The 21649-nt window shown below is 40.2% G+C and overlaps 1 long non-coding RNA gene across 1 annotated transcript; it reads right to left on the minus strand.

Moving 5' to 3' along the window:
• Nucleotides 1-4292: 4292 nt before the first annotated feature.
• LOC117064593 lies at nucleotides 4293-20028 on the minus strand. Its single transcript, XR_004429547.1, has 4 exons — nucleotides 19627-20028; nucleotides 8444-8540; nucleotides 7347-7454; nucleotides 4293-6196 (listed from the first exon to the last, which is right to left on the minus strand). It is a non-coding gene; the product is annotated as an uncharacterized LOC117064593 (long non-coding RNA).
• Between the last annotated feature and the right edge of the window lie 1621 nt (nucleotides 20029-21649).

Raw genomic sequence — 21649 nt, forward strand, 5'->3', positions numbered from 1 at the left:
AAAAATTAGCCGGGCTTGGTAACACGCACCTGTAATCCCAGCTACTCGGGAGGCTGAGGCAGGAGAATCGCTTGAACCTGGAAGGTGGAGGTTGTAGTGAGCCAAGATCACACCACTACACTCCAGCCTGGGTAACAAAGTAAGACTCTGTCTCAAAATTAATAATAATAAAATAATATCAGTGATGCTGATATTTATTAAACTTTTGTTGTGTAACAGGATCTGTGCTAAGCACTCTATTACATTTCCTTATTTAATGTTTACTGCAATCCTGAGAATTAGATGCTGCTACCATCCCCATTTTACAGATAAGGAAACTAAAGCTTAGAGAAGTAAGATGCCTAATGTAGTTACTGATAGAGCTCGGCTTAGAATTCAAATCTATCTGGCTTAAATAACTACATCCATATAAAATGTCTATAGAAATACATTTTATATGTCTAAAAACATTATTAAATAATAATAGCCAAACACCTAAAAATTGGATGAAATCACATATGAATGATGGAGGAGCGATCTCATTATGAGCTGTATGTGGTTTTCCAGGGCTTTTTGCTGGTATGTCCCAAATATGTCAATAATTATACAAGCCTCTAATCTGCTTTAGCTTTAAATCACAGGCCCTACAATTTCTGTAGAAGCAGTTGATTGAAACAGACATAAAATCCTCAATTTCCTTAAAGAAAAAAGAATAATCTATCCTCAGAAAGTCACTGGCTCATAGTTCCTTAAGGGAGGTAGCAGCACCTATTTAACTTTCTTTGGCTCAAGAAATTAGTGAAACTCCTAACATTTGTTCTACACAAGTTTTACATGTTAGCAACACTTTTATTTTCAGTTTTCATGATTTATTTCATGCTTGCCACTTTTCTACCTAATATTTACTCTTTTCCTTACTCATTTATTGAAAGTGCTTATATAACATTTACAATATACTGGATACAGTTCTAATCACTTTGAAAGTATTAACTCAATTAATACTTAGCAACCCTATTGTTATCTTATCTCCCTTTATAGGGGAGGAAAGTGAAATGAATCACCTGTAACTAACCAGTGGCAGAGCTGAGATTCTCAAAAGGTAGTCTAGCTCCAGACTTACGTTACGTTTCTAGCAGAACCCCAATGTGCCCAACTGAAGAATTTAATTTCTTAGGTTTTCACACAGCTGGTGGTGGCCATGTGCCACTTTTCTGACCACTGAGATACACTTGGAAGTCTATTGGCTGGGGCTTTGGAAAAGTTTGTGTGTTTTTGTTGTTTTTTAATAAAGAGACAACTGCTGACACACACCTTCTGCTTACTTCCCTTCCCTATTCTTTTTGCCTTGAATGTGGATGCAATGCATGCAGCAGCCATCTTACAGACATGAGGATGAATATCACATGCTAAGGATGGCTGGATGGGAAAATAGAGGGAGCCAAGTACCTTGGTGACACCCACGAGCCACAACACCCATCTCCAGAGTACCCACCTCCTGACTACTCATCACATAGAGAGGGAAAAAGCAACCTATTTCTTTAAGCTACATTAATGGGGTTTCCTGTTACTCAAAGCCAGACACTACTCTAGTTGATATAATGCATTAATTATAAAACCTATTGCTTCACCTCCTCTTGGATTTTGAGCAGCTGCATTAATCCATGGTCCTTAGGTTTTAGAAAACCATAGTTTTAAGGATGATTTCTTAAACATTTAAAGATGATATCTGCATTTACAGGGTAGGAATATGTATTAAATGAGGAAAAGTATTTAAGAAAAAGGACAATGTATTGATAAAAATAAACTGTTCAAACACTAATATGAAACCAGAAAACTATCAAAGACAATTTCAACCGAGACCCAGATTTATCTGGGTCAATAAAAATAATTGGCCTATTCTTCTATAATTGTTGGTGCTAAAATGACCAAATAAATTAGTTCACTTCAGTAACCTAAACTAAAACATTCCTATGTACCTTGCTGTCTTTCTTGCCTCCAAATCTTATACATGAGTGTATGCTTTAAATGGACAACAGCATATTATAGGTCCTGAGAAATCCTGTGTTAAGTAATCCTGTGAGATTTTGCTTAACCAAGTATTTCTTGTATTTTTTTGAGCACAGAATCCTGTTTTCCCCCCAAACATTACATCCCATGCATACTGTTCTATAAAATACATTCAGGAGGGCGTGGTATCTCACACCTGTAATCCCAGCACTTTGGGAGGCTGAGGCAGGCGGATCACTTGAGGTCAGGAGTTCAAGATCAGCCTGGCTAACATAGTGAAATCCCAGCTCTATTAAAAATATAAAATTAGCTGGGCGTGGTTGTGCGCGCCTGTAATCCCAGCTACTCAGGAGGCTGAGGCAGGACAATCGCTTGAACCTCGGAGGCGGAGGTTGCAGTGAGCTGGAATCACGCCACTGCACTCCAGCCTGGGTGACAGAATAAGACTCTGTCTCCAAAAAAAAAAAAAATTGCGTTCAGGAAATAAACACTAACATAGACTACAGGAATAAGGACATACAAGATAAAGCAATAATTTCTAGCCTTTTGTCATTTTAGTTATTGCAAAATAGGTAGTCTGTCATGAAGCATTAGCAAACTTTCTAAAGCAAGTGGGAAACTATCACTTCCCAACTTCAAATCCTTATTGATGGATGGGCTTTTCATCCATGGGAATTCATATTTCTTTAGATGGCTCTGGTTTTGAGATGATGCTATGGTTTTTAGTGAGTGCATATGTTTGTTGAAGGTGGCTTAGTGCCAGTGAAGAGGGCAATATTTCAATAGATAAAGTATTCTGATCTTCTTTTCTTCTATGGAGAAGTCAGGATGAAAAATCAATGCTAAAATGGATTATCCTCCATCTAAACACAGGGCGAATGGGATGCAATGTCTGGTGGGGGAGAGTGAATACTGGCAGATTTCTTTACGTCCCCATTTTCCTTTGTATTTCTTTTCTGGAATTTCCCATCACTGTATTTCTATTTTTGACTTTAAAAAGCTAGTAGCTGTGGACTGGGCACAGTGGCTCACGCCTGTAATCCCAGCACTTTGGAAGGCCGAGGCGGGCGGATCATGAGGTCAGCGGATCGAGACCATCCTGCCTAACACGGTGAAACCCCGTCTCTACTAAACATACACAAAAATTAGCCGGGCATGGTGGCGGGTGCCTGTAGTCCCAGCTACTCGGGAGGCTGAGGCAGGAGAATGGCGTGACCCCGGGAGGCAGAGTTTACAGTGAGCCAAGATCGTGCCACTGCACTCCAGCCTGGGTGACAAAGTGAGACTCAGTCTCAAAAAAAAGCTACTAGCTGTTACATTCTCAAACTAAAGCATTCTATCACTATAAAAACTAAACATTTAAAGATTGTTTTGCCTGAAAAGTAACAATGTGAACTACTCAACTACTCCTGTGCTTCCCAAAGCTGGTCTGATGATACAGGCCAGTCTATAACGTCTTCTTTGATCCAAAATGAAATGAGAAAAGCAATGACCATGTAAAGTTTTTCATGAAGTTTAATATATTTCATTTTAAAGAGTGTTTTTGAGATTATATTCTTCCTACAAATTTGGCATTAATATACTTTTTTATATTAACATACTCCTTTTATAAATAAAATAATGAGTGAAAATAGTAGCTGTGTTTTTAAAAAATAACAGCTACTATTGGGGCCAGGCAGGTGGCTCATGCCTGTAATCCCAGCACTTTGGGAAACTGAGGTGGGCAGATCACCTGAGGTCAGGAGTTTAAGACCAGACCCGTCTCTACTAAAAATACAAAAAAAAAAAAAAAAAAAAAATTAGTGCGTGGTCACAGGTGCCTGTAATCCCAGCTACTCTGGAAGCTGAGACCGGAATATTGCTCAAACCTGGAAGCAGAGGTTGCAGTGAGCCAAGATCGCGCCATTGCACTCCACCCTAGGTGACGGAACAAGACTCCATCTCAAACAAAAAAAAAAACAAACCCCACTGGCAAAATTAATATTTGGAAGTTCTATGTCCCTCCACCTTTGTTTGTTGTTTATTTTTTATTCCAAAGTTTAGAAACCGCTTCTTAAGCCCAAGGCAGTCCTGTGTCTAGTTTGCCATGTTCCCTGTGACTTGCAGAGTGCCTAGCAATAGTAAGCAATCAGTATAGTTGGTCAGCAAACTTTTTCTATAACAAACTTTTAGGCTTTGTAGGCCATACAGTCTTGGTTGCACCTACTCAACTCTGCTATTGAGGCAGAAAACCAGCCAAAAACAGTGCATAAAAGAATGAGTGTGGTAGCTATATTCCAGCAAAATTTATAGATGCTGAAATTTGGATTTCATATAATTTTTATGTCACAGAATAGTCTTTTTTTCCCCACCATTTTAAAATGTGATAATCATTCTTAGTTCATGGACCATACGAAAACAGATGGTAGGCTGAAATTGGCCTGTAGGCTGTAGTTTGCCCATCATTGGGCCAAATGTAAGAAAGGAGTGAGCAAGTACAGAGAAAGACCAGAAATTCAGAAATTTCAAATGCATAGGTACAAATTCTTCTTGGTACTGAGTGCCCGTGACCTCAGGAAAGCCAATTTAAGGTACCAGCATAGCCAGGTTTTCCAGCTATAAATTAGGGAAAGCAATTCAAATATATATCTTCAGGTTATCATTGATGAGAGAAATGACAGTGAGAAAACATGTTACAACTAAGAAGGGCCAAATAATATAACCATGACTATAAAAGAAAAAAAAGAATAGATGTATTTACTAAACTAATTTAAAAGTTTCAATTTTCTGTTTCCAAAAAAAAAAAAAAAAGAGAAAAACAGGAGTCCCACTGATTACTGTAGAATTATCTTTGAAATGGGCTATTCATGGAATTACAGAACCAAGGAGCTTTAGGGCTAAGAGAGATCATGAAAAACTTCCAGTTTGATCACATTGTTTTAAAGGCAGGGGAAAATACCAGGAAAAAAAGATAGTTCCCCAAAGTCACTTATTTAGAGAATGAGAATAATCTAATAAAATAATACATCTTCTGAAGACTGAATAGGAAATAAAGTCATGTAATAAAAAGATCATGGGGTTTTGAACCCTGGGTTCAAATACTGCCTTCTACAGTTAACGTTTTTGAATTTCAAGCAAGTTACTTAACTGAGTCTCAATATCTTCATCTGTAAATCAAGGACAATAATATTTTATAGAGTTATAGTTAAGAACAAGTGAAGTAATATACACAGTAAATTATTAGGCATATAATTTAAATGCTTAATAAATGAGGATTTATGTTACATGAACTTTTCAAATCTCAAAATTTACAACAGCTGCTAAAAAAAATTGAAATTACAGTTTCTAAACTGAGCTAAGAAATGAAACCCACATATTTGATGTTCTTACAAAACTTATTTTATCTGTATTCATTGAAATACTTCTTGAATTTCTATTTATATATTTCTGGAAGACAATATAGTGCTGTTTTTAAACTGGAAACCACAAACTAACACACTTTCATTGCAGGATGAAATTTGATTGCATTAAAGCCGATTTGTCACTGAAATACCCCAAAGTTCGTTCATTGTGGAGGAATCCTAGACCCTGTAATCTTTTATTTCGGTTTCTTATCTGACAATAATTTGGTAAATAAAATAAACGTAGTACTTAAAATACATAGTTTCTGCAGATCACATTGGGCCAAAAAAATACATTAAATGCCCTCATATTGTCACTTTCAAAGTAATGCTAAGAGCAAAATCTTAAACATCACAGACATAGGTTTTAACAACAGCTCTGCCACTTCATGGCTGTGTGACCTTGGATAATTTACTTAGTCTCTCTAAGCCTCAGTTTTTTTGAGTGTGAAATGTGGTTAATAATAATAGTATCTACCTCATGGGGCTGTGTGATGATGAGATGATAGGATGCACATAAAATGCTTTACTTTGACCAGTGTCTGCAATATAGTAAGTGTTCAAAAAAATGTTAGCAAAATTAAATAACATCATATTGTTGGGAGAGGAACTTTGACAAATTCCATTTTCATGATCTTTTGTTTCTTCTGGTGGGTGTTAGATAAAACTTGAAAAGAACTGATTTTCAGAGTAATATTATAAATTATAAATAGTTGCTCATGTGAAGATAGAATCGGAGGCAGATTTCTTCCATTGTTCTATTAAGTGAGGAGGAAACCAATAACCTTGAGGATTTCTAGGAACTGGGAACACAGGCTTGATTCAGGATTCTAAAAAAGGAACAGATGAGCTGGTTACTTTGGAGACAGCAGAATCTAGCCCTTCAGAGATACTTCCCTGCCCTCCCAATTGAAAGTAATTCCCTCTTACTTCGCTAAAATATAAGTTCCCTGTTGGCAAAGCTCATGTTGGGTCTATCTGCTTCATGGCTATATCATCAGCTTCTAGAACAGTGCCTGCACATTGCAAATTCCCAGTAACTACACAGCAAATGAATAAATGAGTGATTTTATGAGTGGACAATGCTGGTATATGCTCAGTGCTTCAAATTCTCCTTAGAACTGTAAACAAAAGGTGAACTGATCTTATAGCTGTCATAAGAGGAAAAGAGAAATATGAACTCATAACCACACAGGCCCAGTACTGAAGTCTTGGACCACATGGACTCAGAGTTTCTAGGGGAAGGAACAAAGGGAGTATATGGCAGTTGGGTAACCCCAGGCCAAAAACAATAAAGAAAAAACATCTTTACAGACACATAGATGTGGAAGTACACCATCCACTGAGACCTGGGGTAAATGGGAACTTGGTGGGTTGTTTCTTACTTCAGGCATAACAATCTTTCTTCACTTGGCCTCTGGGTCTCCACCCACTCACTTTCTCTTGGGTCTCCTTCTATCTCACTGATCCCTCTTTCTCAGTTTCCTTTTGTGATTCTTCCTCATTTTCCCAATCTCTAAATGTTAGAATACTCCAGGCCTGTTCTCAAATCTCTATCCAAACACACCTCCTAGGTGACCCCAACTTTGAATACTCCATAGCTTTGAACACTGTCAGCACACTAACAACTTCCAACATCTAGCCCAGCTTTGACCTCGCTCCTGAACTCAAACAGGTGTACACAATTGACTGCTCAACGCTCTACTTGTATATCTGAATAGGCATCTCAAATTTAAAGAGACACCAGAATTAACATCTCTCCCTCTCACCTCTGAAATCTGGATTTTTCTCCCCAAACCCCACTAAATCCATCCTTTAGTTGTTCAAGACAAAATCTTAGAGCCACCCTTTTCCCCCCTCACAATTCATACCCAGTCATCAGCAAATCTTTTTACTGAGTCTCCAACAGATACCTATTGCCTGACTACTTTTCCACCTATTCTGCTACCACCCTGGTTCAAGCCACCAAACATTCTTTACCTGGATTATTGCAACAGCCTCCATCTTTTACCTGGATAATTGCAACTGATCTTTTGATTTCTGCCCCTGCCACTCCCTGTGGTCAAGCCCAGGCAACTGGCTGTGATCCTTTAGAGTGAACATAGAAGACAGCATATCACCCCTCTGATCACAACCCTCCAGTGGTTTCCATCTTACCAGAGTAAAAACAAAACCACGATCTGACCCACAGATATTCTTCTCAGCTCGTGTCCTGCCCTTCTCCTTCTGCCCACTCTGCCCCAGCTACCTGGCCTTCTTGATATTCTTCAAATAAGGCATACCTAGTCTCTTCCCTCAAGGCCTTCACACTTGCTGTTTTCTCTGCCTATAATTCTTTTTTCATAGATATTAACATGACATTCTTTTTCTTCCTTCAAGTCTCTATTGCAATATCATATTTTCAGATAGGCTTCCCCTACCTTCCCCATCCAAAATAGCACACACACACAGACACACACACACACACCATTACCCTGTTTTATTTTTCACCACAATCCTTATCATGGTTTTTGGTGATGTATATTTCTTGCATGATTTATGGTTATTTTCTTCACAATAGAATGAAAACCCCATGACAGCAGGGTAAGAGAGTGGGAGTGTGCTCTTTTAGACAGAAAAGTCCTTTGTTCAGTGCTATATCCCCTGGGCCTAGAACAGTGCCTCACACATAACAAGTACTCAAAAAAATTATTGAATGAATTAATGAATAATTTTCTTTTGGTGAAATATTATGTGTATTCCAATAGGAAAATATAAAGTCAATAACCATTTGCTGAATGCCTTCTGCAGGGTGAATACTGTCTTGTTCATTTCTTACTCAGAATGCAGTACAAAGACTAGTTGACATTCCATATGGATTTAAAATTAATTTAGAAAATATTAGTTTGACAATTCCAGATAAGGCTTAGAAAAACTGAATATAATAAATGGTTTAAACTAGAGAAATAGGATCTTATTTTTTTGTTAGTCATTCTTCTGATCCATTGTGTCAAACTAGTATGTATTTTAGGTTCTGTAGTATTTGTTTTTGGCCTCTAGAATTAATCCTTTGGCCCAGAAAATGCAAATTAGATTACCTACAAGTTTCTGCTGGCCACCTTCCATCTCAAGCTTAGATAACAATCTCCTTTAGCTTTTAGTATTTTAGGGAGTTTCTTTGTCACATGAAGAGAGCTATGAAGACCAAGAGGAGAGACAGACCTATAATTATGAGAAGAATCATAAGCACTTAAGAAGAAACATAGATCTACAATGATAACTGTTCTTTCACTCCCCAGACATTTACTGAAATCTTACTATGCTTCAGGTGCTGGACTAGGCACTGGGGAGCCAAGGACGAACGAGACATGCCCACACCTTCAAGGAACTCACAAGGGAGTCTGAGTGACAGCCAGAGGACCTGAACTTCAGAGTGCAATGAGAGAGGATGCCCAGTGTGCTATGGGAGCCAATGCAAGGGCACTCAGCTCAGCCTGAAGAGTGCCAACAAGGCCTCCTAGAGGAGCTGCACCTCAACTAAAGCTTGGGGTGAGATATATTCCAGACAGAGGGTAGAGCATGCAGAAAGCCACAGTGGCATGAATCTGTGTAAGGTGTGCAGAAAACTACAGACATTCGAGGCAGGTCACTCTAGAGGTAAAGCTGGAAGTGGAGCAGAGGGCAGGATCCAGGGAACTTTATTTAGCATATTAAAGAGTATAATAGGCAATGGAGAGCCACTGAAGCAGGGGAATGTGATTGATACATGGATATGCTTGGAGGGAGGGAGACCAGCATTTAAATAAAAGGTGACACAGGTCTGAATTAGGGAAGGAGGAGGGAAGATGGGGGATAAGAGGACAGACTTAGAAATACTGAGTCAAAAATCAGTGGGATTTGATGTTAGGGAGACTAGAGGGAGGAGGCAAGGACAATCCTGAAGTTTTGATCCTGGAGGGTATTACCAAGTATTAATACAAGTACAGATAGAATCAGGAAGGAAGAGGATTTCATTTTTAGGTATGTTAAACTTGAATCACTAGGGAGAAGCATTCTATTTATCCATTCAAGAACATTCAAGAACTACCTATAAAGGAACTCTACATGAATTTCCAAGTGTGAATTTGGAGGGAGAATCTAGACTTCAGAGAGTTGGGTATGATTAGCACACAGATATTCAGGAGTTAACCTATGAGGATGGTTGGCCCAGTACCTGGGACAAAGGAGGCTCTCAGTGGGTGCCTGTTGAAAAGAGTAAAGGAAGAGTTACTCTGCAAGAGTATATAAAAAGAGAAGAGCTGGAAACCAAAGATGAAACTCCAGAAACACAATGCTTCAGGGGTGGGTAAGGGAGGCAGAAAGGAAGTGGTCAGAAAGGTGGTGTCATGGGGATAAAGTGAGATAGGCATAGGAGCCAAGGACACCACCACACTTCGTCAGGTATCATACGGGCTTGTAAAATTCTGAGCCTTCTCCCATGTTAACATTTCTTCATGAATTAATCCTAAATTGAAAGTTAAGGCCAGGTGCGGTAGCTCATACCTGTAATCCCAGCACTTTGGAGGGCCAGGGCAAGCAGTTTACTTAAGCCCAGGAGTTTGAGACCAGCCTGGGCAACATGGTGAAGCCCTGTCTCTACAAAAAAATACAAAAATTAGCCAGGCATGGTGGAATGTGCCTGTAGTACCAGCTACTCAGGAGACTGAAGTGGGAGGATCACCTAAGCCCAGGGAGGTCAAGGCTGCAGTGAGCCATGATTACATTACTTCTCTCCAGCCTGGGTGACACAGTGAGACCCTATCTCAAAATAAAAATAAAAAATAAAAAAAGAGGCCGGGCGCGGTGGCTCATGCCTGTAATCCCAGCACTTTGGGAGGCCGAGGCGGGTGGATCACGAGGTCAGGTGTTTGAGACAAGCCTGGCCAATATGGTGAAACCCCATCTCTACTAAAAATACAAAAATTAGCCAGGTGTGGTGGCGCACACCTGTAGTCCCAGCTGCTCAGGAGGCTGAGGCAGGAGAATTGCTTGAACCCAGGAGGCCGAGGTTGCAGTGAGCCAAGATCATGCCACTGCACTCCAGCCGGGGCAACACAGCAAGACTCTGTCATAAATAAATAAATAAATAAATAAGAGTTAAGTAGGTCTCCAGATGGAAAATATAAACATTTCTTTTTTCTAGAGCTTTTTAATCTTCTAATTCAAGGGTTATTTGAGCAATAGCTGCATTTCTAGTTACCAATTTTAATTCCAAGTTTATGCTGTTATGCATTTTTGTTTTAAATAATTTTGGATACATTTTTCCTCATTTATGATGATTATTTTCTATTCTTGGTGTTAACTCCCTAAAGCTAATTTAAACCAGAGCATGCAGCTTTGTCAGTGTAAAAACAACTGAATGTCTAAGATTGGGTTATAACATTTAGAATTACATTCATGTACTTATGAGAGAGATTGTGGCTTCTGGTCAATTCTATGTGAGTGTGATGATTACTGGCTGCAAACGTCTATTTTTCATTTGTTTTAATTTGATTTGTTTTTGCTTACCATACCCAATTCTGATATAAACAGTACCAAGTTTTTCTTGAGGAACCACTTCTCTCTGATTCCTAGTCCAAGTGATTTTGGTAAAGCTGAGTCCACTGGGCTTCAGGCGAGGGCATGCAGCCCAGAGATGACCAATGAAACACTGTAAACCCGTGGGCCCAGTAACTGGCTCAGGAATGAGCTTAGGACCCACTCAGAAGAAATGAGATAGAATTCTTGGACTTGTTAGAACAACCAGGCCAAAAGTACTCTTATCTGAACTTGAAGCTGCATGGATATACACCTAGAGCTGATGTGGACCACTGCTCCCGTAGCACACTGGGCATCATGGGGAAAGACTCAGAATGAAGCGAACACAGAGGAAAGATGAACTGAGAGAGGAAGAAAGAGAGACCAAGTACTGAAGACATTCTTTGAGATCCTGTCTCTGACCATCTCTAAAGCTAGCATATTGCCATACTCCTCAAATATGTGAGCCTATAAATGCCCTTTTTAAGGGTTGGTCCTTTTTTTTTTTTTTTTAATAGCTTTTCCACTACTTGCAACCAGTAAGTCCAGGTGATAGACATCATTTGATCTCTATTTTCTCTGCCTCATCTACCAACAGGGACTCAAGTGTCCAAGTTCATGCTTCTTCCCAGCTAGCCTATTGTGCCTTCCACACTGTGCTCAACATTTTCAGGTCAGCCCCTTGTTATTTTCTGTATCAGGCCCACTCTCCACTACTTTGTGATCTGTGTCAGTGCTCGATTCCTAAGCTGAATTCACTGAACTCACAGCCTAAACTGTGGACCTCACTGCTTCCCATGGACACTTCCTGTTTATTATATTCACCTAGAACAGGCTCGTTCTCCTTTGCCAATCTGTTTGTTTTAGTAAGTAGAGGCAGGACTGGCTGGAAGCCACTTCTGTCCCCAGGCTTAGAAAGCCCAGTGCTAAATTGTTGGGCCTGGCTGCCACCCAGCAGCACCGGTACATTCTGTTCAAGCTCAAGCTCTCGGTCCCGAATGTTGTACTTGCTGCTGCTTTTCCTCCCTGCCTCCCAGGACAGGTTTAGCCTGATGTTATTCCCAATTCTGTCATCTCTGTTGTTGCCATGCCACCCAGGACCTTTGTTATTTCCCCTGCAGGGATCTTGGGAATTTCTGTGAAATCATACCTTAGTGGTCTAGAGTAATCTAGCTTCTAAACACGATTTCACAACCACTGCAGTGATATCCTCCCTTCTCAAATAAGATTGTTTCTCCTTTCCCTGCCTCTGGACAGACATGATAAGTCATTCATATCTGCCAAGAGAGAAAAATAGCTATCTTCAAAATTATATAAGAGGAGAAGAATTTTTCCTTCAGTTTTCCCTGAAACACACAGAAATAACAGAGGGACAGAAGCTTCTCTGAGTAAAGGTGATGACTTGATCTCCTTCCTCTGCTTTCATTATCTTTCTCATTCAATCAGTATAAATGGAGTAGACTTTTATGTTCTTCTCAAGCCCTGAATTGAATTGTAACCATTATTGATTCAACCAATATTTACTTGAGCATCTATTACATGCCAGGCACTGTGCTAGATAACGGGTTCACAGAAGTAAATAAGACAGACATGATCCCTTCATGTCTTCATTTAGATTAGAATCTAGTGAGGGTGGAGAAAAAGCAACAAATATGTAAATAAATAAATGAGCAAAATTTCTGACAGTTAGACATGCTATCAAGAAAATACAAGGAGAGGCTGGGCACAGTGGCTCACGCCTGTAATCCCAGCACTTTGGGAGGCTGAGGTGGGTGGATGACCTGAGGTCAGGAGTTCAAGACCAGCCTGGCCAACATGGTGAAACCCCATCTCTACTAAAAATACAAAAATCAATCAGGCATAGTGGTGGGTGCCTGTAATTCCAGCTAGTCAGGAGGCTGAGGCAGGAGAATCACTTGAACCCGGGAGGCGGAGGTTGCGGTGAACTGTGATCGTGCCTCTGCACTCCAGCCTGGACAACAGGGTGAGACTCTGTCTCAAAAAAAAAAAAAAAAAAAAGGAAAAGAAAAGAAAATACAAGGAGAGAATGTGTTTCCGAGTAAGGGTACTATTTTAGATATAGTGATCAGAGAAGACTATTCTGAAGAGGTAATATTTGAGATAAAACCCAATGAAGAGAATATACAAACCACATGGAGACCCACCCAGAAGAGCATTCCGGGAGGCAGCACATGCAAAGGTCCTGAGCCTGAAGCTAGCTTGATATGTTAGAGTAGGGGTTGGTAAAATATAGCCCAAGAAATAACAGAGGGACCTGGCCTGTGCTTTTTTTTTTCTTTCTTTTTTTTTTTTTTTTTTTTTTTTGGACAGCCCACAGCTAAGAATGATTCTTACACTTCTAAATGGATGAAAAACAAAACAATTTGTGACATGTGAAAATTATGTGAAATTCAAATTTCAGTGACCATAAAGAAAACTTTTATTGGAATATAACCATACTCATTCATTTATTTATTTTCCATGGCTGGTTTTCATGCCTCATTGGCAGAGTTGAGTGGTTGCAAAAGAGACCATGTGGCCTGTAAAGCCTGAAATATTTACTATCTAGACCTTTGCAGAAAAAGTGTACAGACTCCTGTGTTAGGGGAACAGGAAGAAATATCTTGCCAAGCTTGAGACAACCCTGAGTTCCTTGAATTCCTCAGGAATTCTTGAATTCTTTTGCCTATAAATAACAGAAAACCAGTGTCCAGTTGACTTAAATAGTGTGAAGGATTAAAATAGCCATAAAGTGATAATTTTCCCATCAAGAGGTAAACGATGTCCTCTCCCCTTGAATCTCAATGGACTTTGTGACTGCTTTGACCCATAGAATATGACAGAAGTGATGCTGTGCCAGTCCAGCCTCTGGCCTTAAGAGACTGGAGGCTTGTACTTCCTGTCTCTTGGAATACTCTCTCTGGAAGCCCCTCACCCTGGGGAGGAAGTCTGAGTACCTTGAGATGGCCATGTTGAAGAGGTCATGTGTGTGTGTTAAAGGTCCTAGCTGAGCCTACACTTCCAGCCGGCAATGCCAAGGTGCCAAATATGTGAACTCTAAAGACCAGCCCATCAGCCAACTGAATACCACTAAGGGACCTCAGTCAACGATACATGGAATAGAAGAATTACCTAAATAAGTCCTTCCTGGCTTCCTGGCCTACAAAATTGTGAAATTTAATAACATGGATGCTGTTTTAAGCCACTCCATGTTGTGGTAACTGTTTTATAGCAATAGACAACCAGAAGAAACAACACAGAAATCCTATTATCTCACATAATAAGAAGCTCAGAGTACAGCAAGGGCCATCTAGAATACTGCTTTCATTTATGCATATTGCTACTGCTTTTATACAATGTCCTTGGCGCTACTTTTCGCTTTGGTTGGTTTAATTGTTAGACTGATAGCAAGATGACTTCAGTAGTCCTGGGAGTCACATTCAAACCCGACAATGTCCAGAGAGAGAAGACTATTTTTAAGAAAGAGAAAATGTAGGCTAATCAAGATCTACCTTGGAATTGGGAATTGGGTCACCTCCCCTGAGTCACTGGGGAAGGGATGGACACCTGATTATAATTTAGGTTCTATTAGAAAGGAAGTAGGTGAGTGGATATTGGGTCAACAATGCACTTGTCCAAAGTATCTTTCTTCCTGCCATCATTCATTCATTCATCTATTCATTCATCCAAAATAGTTTACATTTAATCATATGAATATGCTTTTTGTAACTCAAAAGTAGTCAAATAACCATAATTTCAAAAGGTTAAGCAATGTTTATTAAGCCTGTATGAAGTGGGAGGTATGGAGCTAGATGTTAGGACTATTAACACCTAATTTAATAGCAATTAAAGGTGCTAAGTTCAAGAAAGGGAAAGAACAGGACCAGCTATATAATCTGCAGAACCCAGTGAAAAATGAAAATGGAGGACCCCTGGTTCAAAAAGTATTAAGAATTTCAGGATGGTGACAGCAGAGCATTAAACCAAGCATAGAGTCCTTCTAAGTACAGAATGACTCTACAGGTTGTATGTCCATGAATCTGGCTCTGGGAAAGGCCAGATGACCACAGAGAGAACAGGAAGGACCCTAGGTTAGATTGAGTTGAGGGAAGAGGGTGTTAGGAAGGCCTCTCTGTGGAGGTAATATTTAGGCAAGGACCTGAAGGGTGGATAGGAGTACCCAGGTAAAGAGTGGAGGAATGCAGCTTCCTAGAAGAACAGCACCCTCCCTTCTTCTCCATCCTCCAGGTTGGTTAAGAGACTTAGCATTAGCCTGTCTTTATCAGCTGAAACAAGACAAAGGTAACAGATCCTTTTCCTGTTTGTGCCAGCTCAGGCCTATTTCCCAACCCTTTTTTGTATTCCAGATCTTGGTACTTGGGTACCCTACCCGTATAATCTGATCCTCCCCCTTTAATACTGTAGATAGTCAGGACCACCCTAGAGGGGTCCCAGCCTTGCTCCTTGCTTAGTGCTTAATATGCTCAAGGCTTAATATGCTCAACGGCAGATGCTTTCTAGGAAACAGCCTAACCTGCATGATCCACTTGGTGCAGGCTTGTCACAAACAGGGAAAGACCTCTCCCTGTCCTCACATTCCCTCAAACCCCAAACCATGAAATCAGCTAACACAAATTGGACCTCAAAAAATATTATCCACAAACCCAAACCTTTCCCCTGAAATTACTGCATTCATCCATTTTGCATTGCTATAAAGGAATACCCAAGACTGTGTACTTCATTAAAAAAGTTTATTTGGCTCATGGTTCTGCAGGCTGTACAAAAAGCATGGCACCAGCATTTGTTTCTGGTCAGGACTTTAGGAAGATTTTACTCATGGAGGAAGGTGAAAGGAGAGAAGATGAGTCATATGGTGAGAGAGGAAGCAGGCGAGATGGGGGAGAGGTGCCAGGCTTTTTAAACAACCAGCTCTCACATGAACTAATAGAGTGAGAACTCACTCATTACGGTGAGGAGGGCACCAAGCCATTCATGAGGGATTTGCCTCCGTGACCCAAACACTTCCCACTAGGCCCTACCTCCAACATTGGGGGATCACATTTCAACATGAGATTTGGAGGGGACAAATATCCAAACTGTATCATATCTTATCCCATTTTTAATTCTGCAATGTTCTTTTCCTATATCAGATCCTATGGAAATTTGATGATGTAGTGGGCCTCCAAGTTGGTTGTAAGCAGAATCAGACGAGAGGCTTATTAAAAATACAGATGCCCCAGCCCTATGCCAAACCTAGCTTCTCTATTTTTAATAAGCTCCACAGGTAATTCTGATGCACTGCCAAGCCTCTGAACCACTGCTTTAGCAGACTGGATGGAATAAGGAAAATTCCCATTTGGCTGGTGGGGGTCAGAACATTTCCTTTCTGCCACTACCTGTGGCTCCTGGGCAAACCACTTTAATTCAGTTCCTCAGTTGTCCCTTTAAGTAAAGTGATGATTCCTCCATGACATCTCTGCCCTAGAAGCTTGCTGTAGTATGAAAGTACTGATACCTTCCCATGATCTAATCCCACTTCGGGTGGCCGTGCCTCAGTTTCCTTGAGGAACTACCGGCCCCTCTCCCACTGTAGGAAGGCTTTGTAGGACTGTCAGTCAAGGTGCTCTGCTGCCCCCTGGCTGCCCCCTGGGCCCAAGACCCAGTTTGGCCAACCAGATTTTCTCTCCCAGGAAATTTAATACTGAGAGAGCTGAAGCAGAGACAAAATAAATGAAGTTGATTCATCTGGTGTGAGTGACCCCAAAAATCTGTTAGTTTCTGCTTCCTAAGCTGTTGCCCTGGTTCCTGTGCTTTCAGAAACCTGGTTTTGCAGCCTTTCCCTCAGATCTGTAAGCAACCTTGATAACCTTGTAATAAATTGTTTCTTTTGCTTAAGTGAGCCAGAGTTAGTTCTGTTGCTTACCACCAAAGAATTCTAACTGATTCTCACAATCAAAATCTTTGATAGAGTGTTGTATATAATAATGATGTCATAGCTTCCATTCTTATAAAGCCATTGTGAATGCTTCTCTTGTAGCTAAAGTGACCATTCTATAGAAGGTCAAAAGTTTGTTTTAATAATGACATCTTTGTTCCAGTAATTCTAGACAGTGAAAATTTCTCAATAGGATAAGAGGTTATTCACTGTCCTGCTGAAATATCTTAAGTAGAAACAGGCCTTGGGTAAATACTCTTCCTCTAAACAAAGCTTATTGTTCTGGACCCAGGCAAGGAAAAGACAAGAGAAAAAAGAAAAAGGAAAAAAGTTTGGGCTCAGTTTAAACCAGCTCGCATTCAGCTATATCTGCCCTTTACATACAAATTTAATAAAAAGTTGACTCTTTATGAATTTTTTAAAGGCTGGAAATTGCATCCAAATACACATTTTAAGGGGTGACTATTGCAGAGAAAATAGCTTTAGTGATTGAACCCTTTTCTCTCATCAGCCTCTATTTTATTTCTACACCCATCTGATTGTTACAGTTTTTACCCTTTCTTATTGTTGCTGGAATCCTCACTATTTCTCATCTTTATTGGCTGTTAACAGTTATGAGCACTTCCTGTGAACCAGGCACGATGATAGATGTTTAACACATATGACCTCATTTAATCCTTACAGTGCCCTTCAAAGCCAGTATTATTATCCCCATTTTACAGAGGGGAAGCTTGAAGCTCAGTGAGGTTAAGTAATAGGGCCAATGTGCAACATGACCAATCACTTATTACCTAGGTGTCCCTATCTGTCCCCAAGTCTTCCTTATACTGTGACCCATTGCCTGAAATAGAAAGTACCTGCTTAGTCCAAGGCATCACTGGAAAGAATATTAAATGTGGCATTGCATCTCAAAAAAAAAAAAAATGACAACTGAACTCATTGCCCATGTCACGTTCTATATTCCTGACTAGACTATAAGCTCTTTGAGAGCAAACACTATGTTTTGTCCACCACAATATTACCAGCACATGCCTAGCACAGAGGAAGTTCTCAAGAAATGCTTATAGAATCAATGAATATCCTGTAGGGTCCTCAGAATAAGGGACCATCACAAGGTTAAGAGAAAGTGTCAAGAAATCCCTTTTTGGGAAATAGAAATTCCAGGTTACCCCTAGTGAATTCAACCAACTTTGAAGTTTGGCCAAGCCTTTAAATAGCATTGGATGATTTCAAACGTGGAATCCTGGGCAGCGATTTCCCTTCCTGAAGAGCTGTTGCACCTTCTATGCATAGTCATGCTTTGGCTTGAGTTTATGAGGAACAGAAGTTTCAAAAAATCTGATTGGGAAGTATAAGCTAAAAGGCTCAAGCACCAGTCATACTTTTCCCAGGGCCAGTAAGCTTTCAGAGAGCTCAAATCCAGGTATCAAGCTCTCCATCAAGGACTGGGAACATAATGTTATTTTATCATTTTCAGAGATAATAACCAGAGATAATTTTTGGTTGACATAAGACCCACAACATATCCTTGGGTGAACTCTTTTCATGTCTCAGTTCCTCAAATGGAAAACAGTCAAATAAGCACATATACAGTCAAAATCTCCCTCCAAATCTGTGAGGTTCCCTCAGTGGAGTCAGTCTCATTCATTCACTGCTATTTAGTTCAGAATTTGACCTCTGGATTCAGATAAACCTGAGATTAGGCTTTGACTTTGACATGTATCAGCCATGTGACCTTGAGCAGAACATGGTAGCTCTCAAAGCCTTAGCAGCCTTGTCTCTTGCTGGGAAGATGGTAAATGATAATGTGTTTAACGTGCTTAAACCAGTGCCAGGCACATGCAAGGCAGTCAGTAAATAGTGACTTATAGTGATATTTCTGCTGGCTTCACTTGCACATTTCATTCAAAACAATTGAAAAGTCCAGTGTGTTCCTGGTGTTTTAACTGGCAGGTGTGATCTGAAGTCATCCTTCAACTAAGTGGATTACTTTATCAACTTCCAAATTGTAAGCAAAATTAATCTGAACTAAGGCAATGAAGTGATACAGACATACAAATGAAACATCTGTGCTGATCTCTGCCTTGAAAAAATTTTGACTTAAATATAAAGCATGAAACAGGTTTGATTTTGAACATAGCAAACAGATGAAACATCACTCCTTTCTTAAAAGAGATTCTTAGCAGGCATTTTAAAATCCCTATCCTGTCTTGTTTTCACTAGATCACTGGTCAGTACACCACAGTTTCAAGCTAGATAATTTCAAAGGTTCAAGACATCAGTTAGAGCCCACTGACTACAGGTAGATCTATCTGAATTAGAAAAATTCTAACACTGATGAGAGAACTCTTTCCTAATGTTAGGTGTGGCGAAGGATCTGTTTAAGCTATCGGAATATAGAGTAGCTTATAAGAATTAGAATACAATTTTCTTGTCTTTTTTTTTTTTTTTTTTTTTTTCCTTTTTGTGGAGAACGGGGTCTCGCTGTATTACCCAGGCAGGTCTCGAACTCCTGGGCTCAAGCTATCCTCCCGCCTCTGCCTCCCTGAGAGCTGGGATTACAGGCATGAGCCACCATGCCCGGCCTAGAATACAATTTTCTGTTTCCCCCTTCTCTTTGCCAGGGACAGCTGGTATTGATCTGGACATGCAGTGTGAGCAAAATAACTTTATGTCATTGTAAGCCACTGAGGTTTTAGGGCTATTCATTTCTTGCAGCATAGCCTAGCCTTTCCTAACAGATATAGAATAGATATAAATGCAGTTGACATGTATAACAGACATACTCACGGAGCCACACACAGAGTCCTCTCATCTTGGTCTACAATTAATTTCCAGAAGTTAGTGGTTTAGTGGAATAGAGACAAAGCTCAGAACTAGTCAATATCAGAATAGCTTTAACACACTGGCAGAAAGATTCAGAGGCATCTTTTCTATGTCATCATGAGAGTGAGAAGCATGATTCCTAAATCTGTATTCCTGGCTGGAATTCTCATCTGTCAACAGGTGTCATTGTCACCCTGAAGAGAACCAGAGCAGGCTCTCTCCCTCATCCTCGCACACTCTCCTGGTGAGTTGTAGAGCTGGGGCTGACCTCAAACTGAGAACTCCTTGGGACATAGCATGAATCCCAGGTAGCCCTCACTCTAGGGAGGTTTGCTTTTTTTTTTAATCTGTATCTCAAGCCTAGAAGAAGCGCTCAAGGTTGATGCCAATCTTTGACACGTCATCTATTCCCAAGCCAGCTTTTCCATGAAGGAATCAGTGATCTTCCAAATATTTTCTTTTCATAGCTGAAATGAACAATAAATATTATTTATTATTTTAGTAAGAAACACATGATCTAAATCCCACTAGTAATAAAGATAATGGCCATTTGTTGAGGGCTTGCTATTTGGCACTATGACATGTACCATTTTATTTAATCCTCACAACAATTTGATTAGGTAATATATTATTAGAGTTCTCCAGAGAAACAGACCCAATAGGATATATATAGAGATATATGAGGACATTTATTATAGAATTGGCTCACGCAATTACGGAGGATGAGAAGTTCTACAGTATGATGTCTACAAGCTGGAGAACCAGGAAAGCTGGTGCTATAATTCAGTCTGAGTTTAAAGGCCTGAGAAACGGGAGCAGGAGCTCATAGTGTAACTCAGAATCTGAGGCCCAAGGCTAGGGAAGCTGGAGGGTGAAGAGGCTTGCTGGTGTCAGTCTCAGAGACCAAAAGCCTGAGAACCAAGAGCATTAATGTCCAAGAGCAGGAGAAGATGGATGTCCCGGTTTCAGCAGAGAGCAAATTCACCCTTCCTCTGCCCTGTCATTCTACTCAGATTGGACGATGCCTACCCACATCGATGAGGGTGAATCTTCTTTCCTCAGTCTACTGATGTAAATGCTGATCTCTTCCAGAAATATCCTCACAGACACACCCAGAAATAATGTTCTGCCAGCTATTGGGCATGCCTTAGCCTAGTCAAGTGGATAGATACATCATGAGTAGGTACTGTCATTTCCTTTTTTACAGATCAAAAAACCAAACCTTAAAGTGGTCAAGTAACTTGCTTAAGGTCAACCAGCCTAGAAACGGGAAAAATTATGCAAACTCAAAAGCTGTTCTTTGCAAGGAGGCCCACTTTACTCCCCCTCCTGGCCATAGTATTATATCTCAAGCTCCACACCCAAGATATAAACCCTGGAGTTTTCCTTGTCTTCATTCTGTTGCCAGTGACTTGATTACATCATTTCTGGTCTGACACCAGGACAGCTCCAGTATGTTCCCGAGAAGAATCAGGCCCCAACACCTGCTAATTTCTTCCTGCATTTGCAGAGGAGAGCCTGGGAACTTAACCTAAGAAAAAAACAAAACGAAGTGATCCAAGAAGAAAAAAACCCCTGGGATGAAGAAAAGTTATTTTCCTCTTTGATAATTCTGTGTAACTAGTAACTTTGGAAGAGAAAACTGATCTATGGGTTTGTTAGAAACTCTGGGGCCTGAGGCGGAAATAGACACTGTGAGACCAAGAAGGGGGTGGAACCAGAGGCTACAGCCAGGAAACAAAAGACAGGAAACAGGATTTCTTCTTGCCAATGTCCAAAACAAAGCTGATGAGGAGTTTGGCAGGAAGAGGGACCACCATTTCATACTTCCAGTGGAAAAAGGACTAAATGCTCAAAATTGAAGATATGTGGGAAGGGATGAGTCATGGAGAAACGGTGATACATAATCTTCTCTTTCTGAGAACAGTCACTTAATATTCCTGCTCGGCATTCTTTTATTATTTGACAGCAGTCCTTGTGCCTCTCT

The sequence above is a fragment of the Trachypithecus francoisi genome, unplaced genomic scaffold (genome assembly GCF_009764315.1).
Source record: "Trachypithecus francoisi isolate TF-2019V2 unplaced genomic scaffold, Tfra_2.0 Lachesis_group2, whole genome shotgun sequence".
Classification (NCBI taxonomy): Eukaryota; Metazoa; Chordata; class Mammalia; order Primates; family Cercopithecidae; genus Trachypithecus; species Trachypithecus francoisi.